We start from the raw sequence: 16,340 nt of genomic DNA, 5'->3' as shown, positions 1-16,340 counted from the left end.
GCGCAGTGTGAGTCAGCCTCCTCAATTATTTACAGAAGAGTGGCCCTGGTTGGCAGCCATCTGCCAGGTCCTTGGAAAATTTGAGGAGTCTACCCAGGTGGTGAGCGGCGATGCTGCAATCATTAGCGTCACCATTCCTCTGCTATGCATCTTGAGAAGTTCCCTGCAAAGCATAAAGGCAGACGCTTTGCGCTCGGAAACAGAGCCGGGGGAAGACAGTATGTCGCTGGATAGTCAGAGCACCCTCCTGTCTATATCTCAGCGCGTTCAGGAGGAGGAGGAGGAGCATGAGGAGGATGAGGAGGAGGGGGAAGAGACAGCTTGGCCCACTGCTGACGGTACCCATGCTGCTTGCCTGTCATCCTTTCAGCGTGTATGGCCTGAGGAGGAGGAAGAGGAGGAGGAGGAGGATCCTGAAAGTGATCTTCCTAGTGAAGACAGCCATGTGTTGCGTACAGGTACCCTGGCACACATGGCTGACTTCATGTTAGGATGCCTTTCTCGTGACCCTCGCGTTACACGCATTCTGGCCACTACGGATTACTGGGTGTACACACTGCTCGACCCACGGTATAAGGAGAGCCTTTGCACTCTCATTCCCGAAGAGGAAAGGGGTTCGAGAATGATGCAATACCACAGGGCGCTGGTGGACAAACTGATGGTAAACTTCCCATCCGACAGCGCTAGTGGCAGAAGGCGCAGTTCCGAGGGCCAGGTAGCAGGGGAGGCGCGGAGATCAGGCAGCATGTACAGCGCAGGCAGGGGAACATTCTCCAAGGCCTTTGCCAGCTTTATGGCTCCCCAGCAAGACTGTGTCACCGCTCCCCAGTCACGGCTGAGTCGGCGGGAGAACTGTAAAAGGATGGTGAGGGAGTACGTAGCCGATCGCACGACCGTCCTCCGTGACGCCTCTGCCCCCTACAACTACTGGGTGTCGAAGCTGGACACGTGGCCTGAACTCGCGCTGTATGCCCTGGAGGTGCTTGCTTGTCCTGCGGCTAGCGTCTTGTCAGAGAGGGTGTTTAGTGTGGCTGGGGGAATCATCACGGATAAGCGTACCCACCTGTCAACCGACAGTGCCGACAGGCTTACACTCATCAAGATGAACAAAGCCTGGATTTCCCCAGACTTCTCTTCTGCACCAGCGGACAGCAGCGATACCTAAGCAATACGTATTATGCACCCGCGGATGGAAGCATCGTTCTCTCTCACCATCCAAAACGGGGACATTTCTGCTTCATCAATCTGTGTATAATATTCCTCCTCCTCCTCCTCCTCCTGCTCCTCCTCCTGAAACCTCACGTAATCACGCCGAACGGGCAATTTTTCTTAGGGCAACAAGGCTCACTCATATAATTTTTCTAAACAATTTTTATACGTTTCAATGCTCTTAAAAGCGTTGAAACTTTAACTTGAACCAATTTTTCGTTAAACTGGGCTGCCTCCAGGCCTAGTTACCACTTAAGCCACATTACATTAACCAAAGCGATTAATAGGTTTCACCTGCCCTCTTGGTTGGGCATGGGCAATTTTTCTGAGGTACATTAGTACTGTTGGTACACCAATTTTTGTGGGCCCTCGCCTACAGTGTAATCCAATTAATTTTTTGCCCACCTGCATTACAGCTGACGTTACATCAGCTGTGTTGGGCACTGCAATGGGATATATTTATGTACCGCCGGTGGGTTCCAGGGAGCCACCCATGCCGTGGGTCCACACGGAGTTGTAACTACATGTGTCCACTTCTAAAGAGCCCCAGTCTGACTGGGGCATGCAGTGTGGGCCGAAGCCCACTTGCATTAAACATGACATTACCTCAGCTGTGATGGGCAATGCAATGGGATATATTTATGTACCGCCGGTGGCTTCCTGGCACCCACCTATGCTGTGGGTCCACACGGAGTTGTAACTGCATGTGTCCACTTCTAAAGAACCCCAGTCTGACTGGGGCATGCAGTGTGGGCCGAAGCCCACCTGCATTAAGCACGACATTACTACCTCAGCTGTGTTGGGCAATGCAATGGGATATTTTTGTGTATCGCCAGTGGGTTCCAGGGAGCCACCCATGCTGTAGGTGCACACGGAGTTTAACCTACATGTGTCCACTTGTAAAGAACCCCAGTCTGACTGGGGCATGCAGTGTGGGCCGAAGCCCACCTGCATTAAGCACGACATTACTACCTCAGTTGTGTTGGGCAATGCAATGGGATATTTTTGTGTATCGCCGGTGGGTTCCAGGGAGCCACCCATGCTGTCGGTCCACAGGGACTTCACAATAGGGAGTTGTACCTGCCTGTGTCTATGAATTAAAAAGCCCGGTCTGACTGGGGCATGCAGACACCTTGACAGAATGAATAGTGTGTGGCACATAGGTTCCCCATTGCTATGCCCACATGTGCAGCTCCTGATGGCAGTGGCACAGGATTCTATTTCTCATTGCTTCTGTACAGCATGGTGGGCTATCGCCCTGCCCCTTTTAAAGAGGGTCGCTGCCTAGCCGTGCCAACCCTCTGCAGTGTGTGCCTGCGGTTCCTCCTCATGGCAGACGCACTTCTAAATAGACATGAGGGTGGTGTGGCATGAGGGCAGCTGAAGGCTGCGCATGGACACTTTGGTGTGCGCTGTGGGGGGGAGGGGGGCGGTTGGGCAGCATGTAACCCAGGAGAAGTGGCAGTGGAGTGTCATGCAGGCAGTGATTGTGCTTTGTTGGAGGTAGTGTGGTGCTTAGCAAAGGTATGCCATGCTAATGAGGGCTTTTCAGAAGTAAAAGTTGTTGGGAGGGGGGGGGGGGGGGACTCTTGCCGCTATTGTGGCTTAATAGTGGGACCTGTGAACTTGAGATGCAGCCCAACATGTAGCCCCTCGCCTGCCCTATCCGTTGCTGTGTCGTTCCCATCACTTTCTTGAATTGCCCAGATTTTCACACAAGGAAACCTTAGCGAGCATCGGCGAAATACAAAAATGCTCAAGTCGCCCATTGACTTCAATGGGGTTCGTTACTCGAAACGAACCCTCGAGCATCGCGAAAAGTTCGTCCCGAGTAACGAGCACCCGAGCATTTTGGTGCTCGCTCATCTCTAGTCATCACTTAAAAAATGATAGAAAGGCTAGGGTCACACAGAGATGTTGCCCAAACCTGTGTAGCATCGAGAGGTCGCTGAGTCTCAGTGCAAGGCAAGGTTGCGCTGAACGAATCATCGCGGTTGAAAAATATTCAACCTGAGTTCCAATTTTTGTGATCGTGATGTTGTAGAAGCAACCTGCGACTCCATTAAGTTCTGTGGCAGTACAGTATCTCTGTACCACACAGTGGTTTTGGTCTTGTGACACCTGATTGGGGCAAAATTGCTGTCCAGCTCTAAACTAACAGCTGGGACCTCCCCAATCTTTAGACTGAAAAGACCGTAGCGCTAGCTAAAGGGTTTTTCCAATAGTAAATTACTTATGACCTATTCTCAGGATAAGCCATTAATAGTAGATTGGCTAGGGTCTGCCAGTTGGTTGTTCCTTGGGCTGATGCGTTTTTGAACTGAGCTAATTTCTGCAGGAAGCAGACAGCTCTGTTCTTACTGCTGTGGCCGGACTTGGTATTACAGGCAAAAGTTCCAATTTAAATGAATGATCAAGGCTGTCCACTGCAGTGGGATCGGAGCTGCCTGCTTCCTGCGAAAATCAGCTCAGTGCAGGAGCACAATGGCCTAGCAAACAGCTGACTTCTTGAGCAATGGACCCTAGTGATTCTCCCATTGATGGCCTATCCTGAGGACACCCCTTTAACCCCTTAGTGACCAAGCCTGTTTGCGCCTTAATGACCAGACCAAATTTTGGAAATCTGACATGTATCACTTTGACATACAATAACTCTGTAAAGGTTTTGCTTATCCCAGTGATTCTGACATTGTTTTTTCGCCACATATTGTACTTCATTTAGGCGCTAAAAATAGTCCGATATAATTTGTGCATATTTATTAAAAGCACCAAAATTGGGAAAATTTTGAAATAATTTTCATTTTTTCACATTTTCAACTGCGATTTCTCAAATATGTGCAAACATACTGTACAAATTCTTGATAAGATATATATTTCCATCTGTTTACTTTATTCTGGAAACACATTGGAAAAAGTTCAGTTTTTTTTTAACCATTTAAGAGACGTGCAAATTTAACATTGATTTTTAACATTTTGAGGAACATTTCCCTTTCCTGCACCAAGCCAAGATTACAAAGGCTCATAGGTGTCAGAATGATAGATACCCCCACAAATGACCCCATTTTAAAAACTACACCCCTTAATGTATTCACTGAGGGGGTCGTGAGTATTTTTACCCCACATTTTTTTTTCAGGAATGAATGCAATTTAGAGGAGAAAAAATAAAATTTTATATTTTTGAAAATATGCCATTAAAAAGATGGGATTTTTTTTCTATAATGCGCAAGAAAATGCGTATTTGCACCCAAGATGGATACCCCCGTTTGTCCCGCGTTCAGAAACATACCCATTGTGGCCCTAATATTATGTACGTATGCACAACGGGGCCCAAACCGAAAAGAACAGCCAGTGACATTCAGAACAGTCATTTTGCTTGAAGGCGATTTCGGCCCCATTGCCCAATTGTAGAGCCCTTGATGAACCAAAATGATGGAGAACCCCCACAAATAACGTTTTGAAAACTAGACCTCTTAACGAATTTATCTAGGGGTGTGCTGCGCATTTTGACCCCACAGTTTTTAAATGAATCTAAGCAAAGCAGGAGGAAAAAAATTAAGATTTTCATTTTTTTGGCAATTATGTCACTTTTAAAACCATTTTTTTTCCATACAGCACACATATCAATGAAGACTTGTAGCACAAACTGTATCCCCCTGTTTGTCCCATGTTCAGAGACATACCCATTGTGGCCCTAAAATTATGTCCGTATTCACAACGGGGCCCAAACCGAAAGTGGCTTTTAGAACAGCCAATTTGCTTGAAGGCATTTTAGGCCCCATTGCCCCCTTGAGGGGCCAAAACGACAGAGGACTCCCAAAAATGACCCCATTTAGAAAACTAGACTCCTTAACGAATTCATCTAGCGATGTACTGTGTATTTTTACACCACAGTTTTTGAATGAATCTAAGCAAAGCAGAAGAAAAAAATTACGATTTTCATTTTTTTGGCAATTGTGTCATTTAACCCCTTAAGGACATGGCCTATTTTGGCGTTGAGGACCAAGCGATTTTTTGGTATTTTTCCATCTCCATTTTTCAAAAGCCATAACTTTTTTATTTTTCCGTCGACGCGGCCGTATAAGGGCTTGTTTTTTGCGTGACGAGCTGTAGTTTTTATCGGTGCCACTTTTGGGTACATAGACTTTATCGGAAAATTTTTTATTTTTTTTTTATGATAACAGGGAGAGAAAACGCATCAATTCTGCCATAGATTTCTTTTTCTTTTTCTTACAGCGTTAATCATGCAGCATAAATGACACACTAAATTTTTTCTGCGGGTCGGTACGGTAACAACGATACCAAAATTGTTATATTTTTTTTAGGTTTTTACATTTTTTTGCAATAAAACCCCCTTTTTTTGGAATTTTTTTTTCTCTATAGCTGCATTCAAAGTCCTGTAACTTATTTCTTTTTCTATGTACGGAGCTCTATGAGGGCTTATTTTTTGCGAGACTAGCTGTAGTTTTTATTGGTACCATTTTGGGGAATGTACGGCTTTTTTGATCACTTTTATTGCATTTTTTGGGAGGCAAAATGCTAAAAATTAGCATTTTGCCTCTGTTTTTTAGCGTTTTTTTAAACGCTTTTTGTCATACAAAATAAAAAGCATGTTCAACTTTTTGTACATGTCGTTACGGACGCGTCAATACCCAATATGTAGGGTTTTAATTTTTTTTCCCTTTTTTTATGCTAATATTAGAAAAAGCATAAAAAAAGGGTTTTTTTTACATTTTTGTTTACACTTTTCTTTTCTTTTTTCTTACACTATTTGAGTCCCTCTGAGGGACTTGCAGCACTGTGCTTATGATCGCTGTACAGCGATTACAGGCACAGGCAATACAGGACGCCAGTGTCTGGCGTCCTGTTGCCATGGTGACAGGCCAGGCTCTCGCAATGACATCGCGAGAGCCGGCCGGAGACACAGAGGGAGCGCGATCCCTCCGTGAACTCTTTCCCTGCCGCGATCGCGGCAGGGAAGGGGTTAACAGCCGGGGGGCGCATCTCCGATGCCCCCCCCGCTGTTGCAGTGGGACGCCGGCTGTGACTGACAGCCGGCTCCCACTGCGGGATAGCGTGGGATCTTATGTGATCTTGCGCTATCCCCAGGACGTACCGGTACGTCCTTTTGCGGGAAGTACCAGGCTCCCAGGACATACCAGTACGTCCTGGAGCGGGAAGGGGTTTAAAAAATTTTTTTTTGTATAGCACACATAAGGCTGGGTTCACACAGGGTGGATTTGCTGCGGTTTTGCCGCAGCAGATCCGCCCGCGGCAAAACCGCCCGCGGCCGCTAATCTCGGGGTTAGCCAGCCATGTGGATGAGATTTCTCAGAAATCTCGTCCACACAGGACGGCTAATCCGCTGCGGTAAATCCGGTTGAAACCGCGGCTGCGGCCGCCGCAGCCGCGGTTTCAAAAGAAGCAGCATGTCTGTTTACAGTCGGTTTTTTGTTTATTTATGTTACGGCCGCGCTCTCCTCTATGGGAGAGCCGGCCGCAACAGAAAAGCATGCGGCCGGACCGCTTCAAGGCCGCCACGGCTTAAACCGCAGTGGTTCTCCCGGCGGAAATCTCGCGGTTTTCGCTGCGGCCAAACCGCGAGATTTCCGACAAAAATACGCCCCGTGTGAACCCTGCCTAAGAATGAAGATGTTCACCCCAAAATGGATCCCCCGTTTGTCCCGATTTCAGAGACATACATATTGTGGCCCTAATTTTATGTCTGTATGCATAATGGGGCTCAAAACAAAAGGCACATCAAACTTCAACTGTGTCTTAACTTTTACATAATAGCCATTATCTATTGGATACCTGCTATCATGTGACCGGGGGGGGGGGGGGGGGGCGCTCGTCTACCTTTAGTAGCCAGGAGCAAGGGGACTTTGAATTTCCCGGGCCCTCCACAGCTTTTGTGCTTGCGTCCGCCATTTTGCTAATGGACACATGCGCCAAAGTTGGGAAAAGGTCCCCAGATAAAGATCCCGTCGGGGGACATCGCCAGTGGCCTTAGGTGATAATTTCACCTCCCCTCACGAATCTGATCCGTAATTGGAGGTGAAACTTTAACTGTTTTTACTTTTACGTGATCAACGTTTTCAATTGGAAAACGGCGATCGCGTGACCAGGGACCGCGTTTTGCAGGCCCCCGTGAAATCTCCAGGCTCTCGGCTACGTTTGGTAGCCAGGAGCAGTGAGATTTTAAATTACCCTGGCGATCTGCGGCTTTTGCACATGCGTCCGCCATCTTGGCGGCGGGCGCGTACGCAGAAGCCGTGGTGGAGTTCACGGGTAAATGCGGGGCCTTAGGTACGTTATTTCATCTCCCCTCACGGATATGATCCGTGAGGGGAGATGAAACCTAAACTTTTTCTTTTTTTAAAGTTTTTAAAAACTTTTTTTTTACTTTACATGATCGCTGTTATCCTCTGGATAGGAGCGATCATGTGACCAGGAGCCATGCAGCGGCTCCCAGTGACAGCTCCCTGCTCTCGGCTACACATGGGAGCAGGAGAATTTTTAAATTTCCTGGGCTGCGCGCGGACAGACTTATGACGTCTTGGGCGGAGGCGCAGAAGGCGCCGACGGGACCTGGGAGGCCAGAACACCGCGGGTCATCGCTGAATGTTGAACTTTTAAAAACTTTTTATTAACTTTTATATGATCGCCGGCATTCAGTTAATTCCAGTGATCATGTTGCTGGGGGAGGGGACCCGTGGCCCGGAATGGCAGCTCCAGGTTGCCGGCTACCTCCGGGAGTCGGCAGCATGGAGCTGTCACGTCCTCAGCTTGCAGGGCCTTAATCCCTGCAGAAAAACATATTTCTAAATCCTCAGGGATTAAGGCCCAGCAAGCTAGGAAGTAAAAAGGCAATGGGCTGGTCACTAAGGGGTTAAGCTCCTCTATTTTCTGCTGTGCGATAGTTCTCCACCAGGTGTGCAGTGAATTAGTCGCGCTTTTACTCACTCTAGCATCGTGCGATTTTAGCGCAAGTGATTTTATTGCACCCTTATGGTAGTTTCACACTGATGATCGCGATATCTCTGCGAAGAAAAAAAAAAACGCTGCAAAATCGCAATTGTGTTCTGGCAGTTTTTGAGGATCAGCAATGCCTTTTGAAAAATCACATATCACATCGCTGCCACCTGCAATTATCTCGCATGAAAGTCAATAGGAGATTCTAATGTTAAAACCACATCGCGTCACATCAAAATCGCATTTGCGATAAAAAGGAGGCTCCGTAGGGAAACATAGGCTGGAAGAAAAAATGCTGAAAAATAGGACATGCTGTGTTTTCTTTTATTTTTTAATACCACATCGCATGAGTAAAAAACACCACAAATCATTGGTTTTACAATTCCGTGTTTTCACTCACTTTTATCGCAAGTGTGAAGGCACCCGTAGCGCTCCCACACACTTGCGTTTGCATTTTTTTTCTTAATGTGATTGTCATGGGACTTTGTAATGTTAAAAATGCAACGCAAGTTTGTGCTTTGTGATTCTTGTGCGATTCGTTTTTAACGTTAGAATGTCCCATTGACATTCGCGTTAACAAAAACCGCAAACGCAAGTGTGTGGGAGCCCTTGGGGTAGGGTCACACGGGCGAAATCGCTGCAAGAAAATTATGGCAACATCCCAATTTTGTACATGCAATGTCTGAGCATCAGCACTGCTTCTCGCAAAAACATCGCTGCCGCTTGCGTTTTGTGTCGCGAGAAAGGTGATAGGATTTTCTAATGTTAGCACGTTACACAAAGATCAAAAGTTCGTGCATTGCGATGTGATAAAACAAAAGCTTCATAGGGCAACATGGGCGATTGAAAAAGAGCAAACTGCAGAAAGATAGGACATGCCGGCATTTTTTTTCACGCAATATCGCATCAGTGAAAACATCACAAATGTGAAGGAAACCATTGAAAAGCATTGGTTTTACATTTCTGGGTTTTCACGCACTGTCGCATCGCACGATTTTATTGCCTATGTGAAATCGTCCTTCGCCTCCTCATACATCAGGTGCATTGTGTGCTGGCGGGGGATGATATTAACACCAGCATTTGAAACGCCATCTATATATATAAAATTGAATGTATGTCTGCGTGTCTGTCTGTCTGTGTGTGTGTGTGTTTGTCCTTTATGCGCTACTACACCATTCATCCGATCGCCATGAAACTTTGGGAAGTTGTTGAGTACACTCCTGGGAAGGTTACTGGCATAGTACAACTATCCTACAATAAATGGCGCGCTTGCGAGCGTCGTCGACAGTTACGCCCCCCCACGTAGATCATTCGATTTCCATCACTGCCACTAATTTTCTCACTTCCCGGTGTCATAGAAACATGAAATTTGGCACGAGCATTGATTATGTCATAAATAGGAAAAGCTAATGGGTCCCAACTTGATTATTCAATTCTATGCGCAAAAGAATTAGCGTCCAAATTTTACGTACGGAATGTAATTTTCTCACATAGAAACTTGAAATTTGGCACGGGCATTGAATATGTCACAAATAGGAAACGCTAATGGGTCCCAACTCGATTATTCAATTCTATGCGCAAAAGAATTAGCGTCCAAATTTTACGTACGGAATCTAATTTTCTCGCTTCCCAATGTCATAGAAACTCAAAATTTGGCGCGAGCATTGATTATGTCATAAATAGGAAAAGTTAATGGGTCCCAACTCGATTATTCAATTCTAGGCGCAAAAAAATTAGCATCCAAATTTTACGTCCGGAATCTAATTTTCTTACTTTCCGGTGTCATAGAAACGTGAAATTTGGCACGAGCATTGATTATGTCATAAATAGGAAAAGTTAATGGGAAGTTGTTGAGTACACTCCTGGGAAGATTACTGGCATAGTACAACTATCCTACAATAGGTGGCGCGCGCGCGAGCGTCGTCGACAGTTATGCCCCCCAGACAAAGATCGTTTGATTTCCATCTCAAGCACAAAAGCAAAAGGCATTACGAGCAACGGGATGTGTGTTCAACTACAAAATGATGCATCCGCCGAACATATCACAAGACAATTGCTGGATATTGAGAATGCTGAGGTAAAATAAAAGCTGTGCTGTGATTGGTTGCTATATATTATACTGCTGAGGTAAAATGAATGCTGCGCTGTGATTCGTTGCTATTTTTTATATTGCTGAGGCAGAATAAAAGTTGCGCTGTGATTGGTTGTTATTTCTCTTAGTGCTGACGTAACATGAAAGCTGCACTGTGATTGGGTGTTATATATTATAAAGCTGAGGTAACATGAAAGCTGCGCTGTGATTGGTTGTTATATATTATACCACTGAGGTAACATGAAAGCTGCGCTGTGATTGGTTGTTATCTAGATATATAAAAACAAATGTATGTCTGTCTTCGCAGCAACGCGCGATGGGTAAGCTAGTTCTTAATAAATCTCCTGCCATATTACTGTGTGCCCTTCTGGGGACACCACAGATAGTGCTCTGATTGCTGAGGACTACTTTCTGGTATAGAGCAGTCAGTGCAGCTAGAATGAAGTGTTCATATAAGCGAGTCTCCACATGTGTTGAGTGCAGCCTTCACCCTACAACAAGTAGTGCCTCATGTGACTGGAGGAGGAGGAGGGTGGACAGACACACTGGAGCTGCTGTGTTCTTGAGCTGCTCCCAATACACAGGGAGGACACAGACCGAGCACACAAACAAGTAAGTGAGGAGGGGGACATGGAAGTCTCACTGTGGGCCAGTCACAAGCCTGGTGACAGCAGACCGCCTGCCGGGTTCTCCTCAGAAGTGGAACTCTCAGACTACAGACTGACAAGAAGCAAGAGCTGTGATCTTCCAGCTCCATGTATACAGGGTGACTGCAGAACAATGTGAACTAGCTAAGCTGGTTACATGATATATGACTGGACATACTACAACAGTATGACCGGCACATCTAGGAGAGCTCCTCAGACTGGTTTACACATAGGCACTGGTGTCACTTGCATGCACTGGGATAAAACACACAACTGTCACAAGGAAACCTATTCCTACGGTATCAATGTGTTTATAAGCAGGGGAGCTTCATCTCTCAGACCCAGGAAAAATCACAGCACTTTCTGTTCTTGGATAATGCTTTTCAAGAATCTCCCATTATTTCCTATGGGTGCATGGAAACTTCCGTCCCATGTGATTTGCATGCGAGTACAATGCATTTTTTTTCCATTTCACCTATTGGAACAATGTGATTTTTTTTTTTTTTTTTTTTTTTTTTTCTTCACACGTGAAAATCACATGTACAGTTAGGAAATGTGTTTTTTAACCCCTTTAATTTTTTTTTTCCTCCCCATCTTTAAAAAATCATAACTCTTTTACGGGACAAATTTCAATTTTTCAACAGTACTTTATAATGTTCCATATAATGTACTGAAAAACTTTCAAAAACTTCTAAGTGGGATGGAATGGAGGGGGAAAAAAGTTTACATCCTCCATCTTTGGGGCTGGGGGTTGTTTCTACAGTATACACACTACAGCAAAAATGACATGATAACGTTATATAGTACAGTTACTAAAATCCCAAATTTATGTAGTGTATAATTTTGTACTACTTTTTTACATTTTCATTTTTTTTTTTCAAAGATTTTATTTTATGTTGCCATCTTTGACAGCCATATGTGCTTTTTTTATATATACAAATGGCAAAAGGTTTTCCCTTTTATTACCATTTACTTTTTATTCTAAAACTTTTTTAAGCAGCTTTTTACACTTTTTAAAGAAAAATATTTATTTATAGGTGACAAAAACTTGCAATGGTGTGAACACTCCTGCAGGAAGATGTAATACTGTAGTATTACATTATACTGCGATCTGACAGGCAATCTATCAAGCCATGCCACAGACATGACCTGAGAGGGAATCTGCAATGGTAGCGATGTGGGGGTGTGGGGGGGGGGGGGGGGCTTTCAGGAGGCCCCTAGTTGCAATGGCAACTAAACACGCACCCCGCAATCTCAGTGCCATGGACCATTCGGGACTCCCAAACTCTGATTCAGGCATTTAAATGCCTCTTTCAGAATTGACAATGGCATTTAATGGATTAACTGGTACGATCAGCAGGAGCGCTGATCACAGCTGTTGGGGGCAGGTGTCAGCTGTAAGAAACAACTGACATCCACTCCTGATCCCCCTCCATACAAACCCCAAATCTCCATGGCGTAACTATATGTTATGGTGCATTAATGGGTTAAAGTTGAAAAATGGCAGGTCTAGGAGTGAGATATCAGTTTGATTTCCTCAGACCTATATCGCACTTGCCCGAGTAAATGCAGCCTCAAAGGGGTGTTCCCATCTCAACGTTTCAGGCTAGCAGGTTAAACGGTTTCCATAAGGCTGGGGTGAAAGAAGAGTTGCTGTTTTTTTTTTTTTTTTTTACACTTTTTACTTTTGTCCCTAGTTTTGTCCTTCAGTATTGCAATATATTCTCCAAGCCCATTAGAACCTGCCTTGGGCAAGACCTCATAGGTCAGCATTTATGGCTGACCTGGAGGCAAAAATCAGAGTCAGGGCTTATTCACACGAGCATATATCTGTCACCGTTTTCACGGTCTGCCAATATACGCTACCATCTGAGCTGTGTTCCCCTCCCCTCCCCCTCCAGGGCTCACCTCCTCTCTCCTCCGGCTGTTTGCAATGGGGGGGGGGGAGTTAAGCTCCACCCCTATAACACACTCCCATTGCTGGCTATGGACAAGTGGAGGGGGAGGGAGCTTAGCTCGGCACCTGTCCTACCCACTCCCATTGCAAACAGCTGGAGGGGAGAAGAGAGAGGAGGTGAGCCGGGGAGGGAAGAGGAAGACAGCTCAGATGGTAGTGTATATCTGCCGGCCGTAAAAACGGCAGCAGATATACGCTCGTGTGAGTAACCCCTCAGCTTGGATGCCAGCAGTTGGTGCCGGAGCCCCAGCTGTTGTATAACAACTAAGCTCCTGTTATACCCACCTGTGACACGACACTTGTGCTGGGTTTTTTATGGTAGAGCACCATAAAAAAACTCATGTATGAGAAAGAAAGCCTATATTGGTCACCATAAAAAGGCGTATGGTCAGTCACTAATGCGTTAACTATCATAGTTTCTAAAGGAATCCACTATGGTGATTTGAATGGAGCCTAAGTTAGTTCTTTTACACCAGGTTTCCTTGGCTCTTTCATGGTAAGACTGTGGATGCACATATATAGGTTGTGTCCGGACAGTAGTTTTGTGCCTCAGCTGGTCACAACTGCTGACATTTGTGCGGTTTGTGTACCGTCCGCCATTCATAAGCCAGACAGAGAAACGCTGCATGCAATGGTTGCCCAGCACAGAGAGGCAACCGGTGTCACAGCTCATGGTGTGGGATGACATTAATAGCCCCATAGTTCTAAGGCCTCATGTCCACGGGGAAAATCAGATCCGCTGCAGATTCTACATGTAGAATCTGCAGCGGGTCCCTCCTGCCCCGCGGACATGAGCGCCGAAAATAAGAATTTAAAAGTATTTACCATCCGGCGCGGGCGGAGAAGATCAGCTGTTCCTCACGGCCGGATCTTCATTTTCGGCCGGCGGATGAATTCCTGACGCCGGCGGCACGTCGCCGGCACGTCGCCGGCACGTCGCCGGCACGTCGCCGGCGTGCCGCGCGCATGCGCCGGGCACATCCGCCGAGCCGAAGCAAGGAAGATGCGGCCGTGAGGAACAGCTGATCTTCCCCGCCCGCGCCGGATGGTAAATACTTTAAATTCCTATTTTAGGTCTCCCGCGGATCCGGACGGCTTCCATAGGCTTCAATAGAAGCCCGCGGGAGCCGTCCCCGCGGGAGACCCGCATGAAAATGGAGCATGGTCCGGATTTTTCCATGCTCCATTTTTTTTTAAATCCCTTTTATTGACGATCCGCGGGTATTTATCTACCCGCGGGTGGTCAATGCATCCCTATGGGATGCGGATCCGCATGCGGGAGATCCGCTGCGGATCTTAAATCATATTTTGCCCGTGGACATGAGCCCTAAAGGATCAGTTCCTTATGCCAGAGGGGAAAGAAACCTGATGGCCACATGCTGCCCTATTCTATCCAGAAAAATCCCCCACAATAAATCAATGTGGACAAAAAAGCAGTGATAAAGAATCAGTCATGTCATTGCTCCAAATTTTGGGTCAGCTTACTAAAAATTATGCAAGCAGAAATGTGTAACAAATTTGCCAGAAATGTGACTCTTCTGATCACTCTCCAGATTTGGCAAGAAAAGGGGAATGCTTTCAAAGTAGCCTTAAAGCCTGTACAAAGCTGTAAACTGTGTGCTGCTGTATGGCAGGGGTTAAAAAAAACTGTACTGCGCATGTCTGACAGTGGACCATCCGTAGTACAGATGAAGCAAACCAAAAGCAGGTACGCATGGACACTGCTGCTGCCAAGACCGGATTCCACTGCGGGATTCTGGTGAACTTCCCAGAATATTTTTTTTTTTTGTCCTTATGCACTTTTTACTTTTTTTCTGTCAGCTGTCTAGTGCTTGTTGATAAAAATGTAATTGTTCCCAGTAAGAGAAACCAAGTAATCTTGTAGATATGATACTTTTTAATGGCTAACAAAAATACGTGATGTTACAGCAAGCTTTCAGGTCTTCTATCGATTCTTCATCATGCTAGAATGGAACTGGATTGGATGGGGCACATATATAATATACAAATGCAAAGAGGACACCTTTCTTGATTGAAATACACGTTCACACACACCTACTCGGGGGTCCTTCTTCAGGCTTAAATCCAAAGAGAGAGAGAGAGAGATACACATATAAACAAAATCACAGAGGTGAAAGAAAAACCACAAAAACATTCACTGAAAGAGCCAAAAAATGCAATACCTGGCAGGCACAATCACCGTAAACCCTCAAAGAATGCAGTGTGCCAGACTATGATAAGGAAGAGCTACTTGTTCAGTGCAGATTATTATGCAGTCACGCACTCAACCAGCCCAGATTGGGGAGGAGAGACTGCAAACTACCATAGCCCGCACATGTGAACGATACCAGAGAAGCCAGGCAAAGATGGGTGTGCCCCACCATACAGGATAGCAACTACCCTGTATCTCCAAAGTGGGCCACACTCGCTGACATCTTGGGCTCCCCCAAAATCTCTAGCAAACTGCATACAAAAAAAAAATGATACGTACTAATAAATGCAGGTGTATTGCATTTTGGCCAAAACACATAGGCTGATGGGCCACGTCGAGGCCCACCGCGACTGTCAGTACCTACACTAACTCACTTAACTAAATTAAAATCACAGAGGGGAGAGAAAAAACACTCACTGAAAGAGCCAAAAAATGCAATACCTGGTAGGCACAATAACCATAGGGCAGGCACAATCACCGTAAACCCTCAAAGAATGCAGTCTGCCAGACTATGATAAGGAGGAGCTACTTGTTTAGTGCAGACTATTAGGCCGCCTGCAGATGGGCGGGTTGAATCCTCGCCGCGGGACCCGAGCGCCTGCAGGGAGCAGTGCGTATTCACCCGTGCCCGACGGCTCCGGCTGTTTGATGTGCCGGCTTGCCGGGCAGCCGGCGCATGCGCAGACCGGAGCTAGCAGCAGGTGAGTAACATTTCTGTGCGGGGCTCTGCGAGGCCCGCGCAGAAATAGAGCATGCCGCGATTTGTTTGCCACGCGAGATTTCGCACGGCCGTCTGCATAGGATTGCGTTTGTTAACGCAATCGTATGCAGGCTTCCAGCGGCCGAAATTCCACAGGAAATCCCGCCGCGGAATTTCCGCTCGTGTGCAGGCGGCCTTATGCAGTCACTCACTCAAACCAGCCTAGATTGGGGAGGAGAGACTGCCTGCCCTGTGGCGATTGTGCCTCCCTTACGGCGAGTGTATTGCAATTTTTGGCTCTTTCATTGTACACATACTGTATAAACATGTTGATAAAAAGTATATAATACATTATGGTATTCAGTAAAACAAAAAAGAATAACTGACTTATCCATTGAAAGTCAATGGCATCCGGTAGGACTTATTACAAAAATGTCATAAATAATGTTAAATTCGTCATGCATGGTCTGTGAATGGATACAATTAACTTTTGTTACTATTGACTGCTAGATACAAATGTTACATTGTATAATGAGAGTAGGAAAAACAAA

The 16,340-nt window shown here is 46.0% G+C and overlaps 1 protein-coding gene across 1 annotated transcript in view; it reads left to right on the top strand.

Annotated features, from left to right (window-relative positions):
* Positions 1-10,768: 10,768 nt before the first annotated feature.
* Positions 10,769-16,340, top strand: part of SLC18B1 (solute carrier family 18 member B1) — a 55,903-nt gene continuing 50,331 nt past the window's right edge. Inside the window, exon 1 of the mRNA XM_066605599.1 lies at positions 10,769-10,885. The gene's annotated coding sequence lies outside the window, so the exon portion shown is untranslated. The remainder of the gene's footprint in view (positions 10,886-16,340) is intronic.

Source organism: Eleutherodactylus coqui, chromosome 1 (assembly GCF_035609145.1).
Source record: "Eleutherodactylus coqui strain aEleCoq1 chromosome 1, aEleCoq1.hap1, whole genome shotgun sequence".
NCBI classification, from domain to species: domain Eukaryota; kingdom Metazoa; phylum Chordata; class Amphibia; order Anura; family Eleutherodactylidae; genus Eleutherodactylus; species Eleutherodactylus coqui.
Note: the sequence above shows the minus strand (reverse complement) of the source record. Positions and strands in the feature narration are given on the sequence as shown.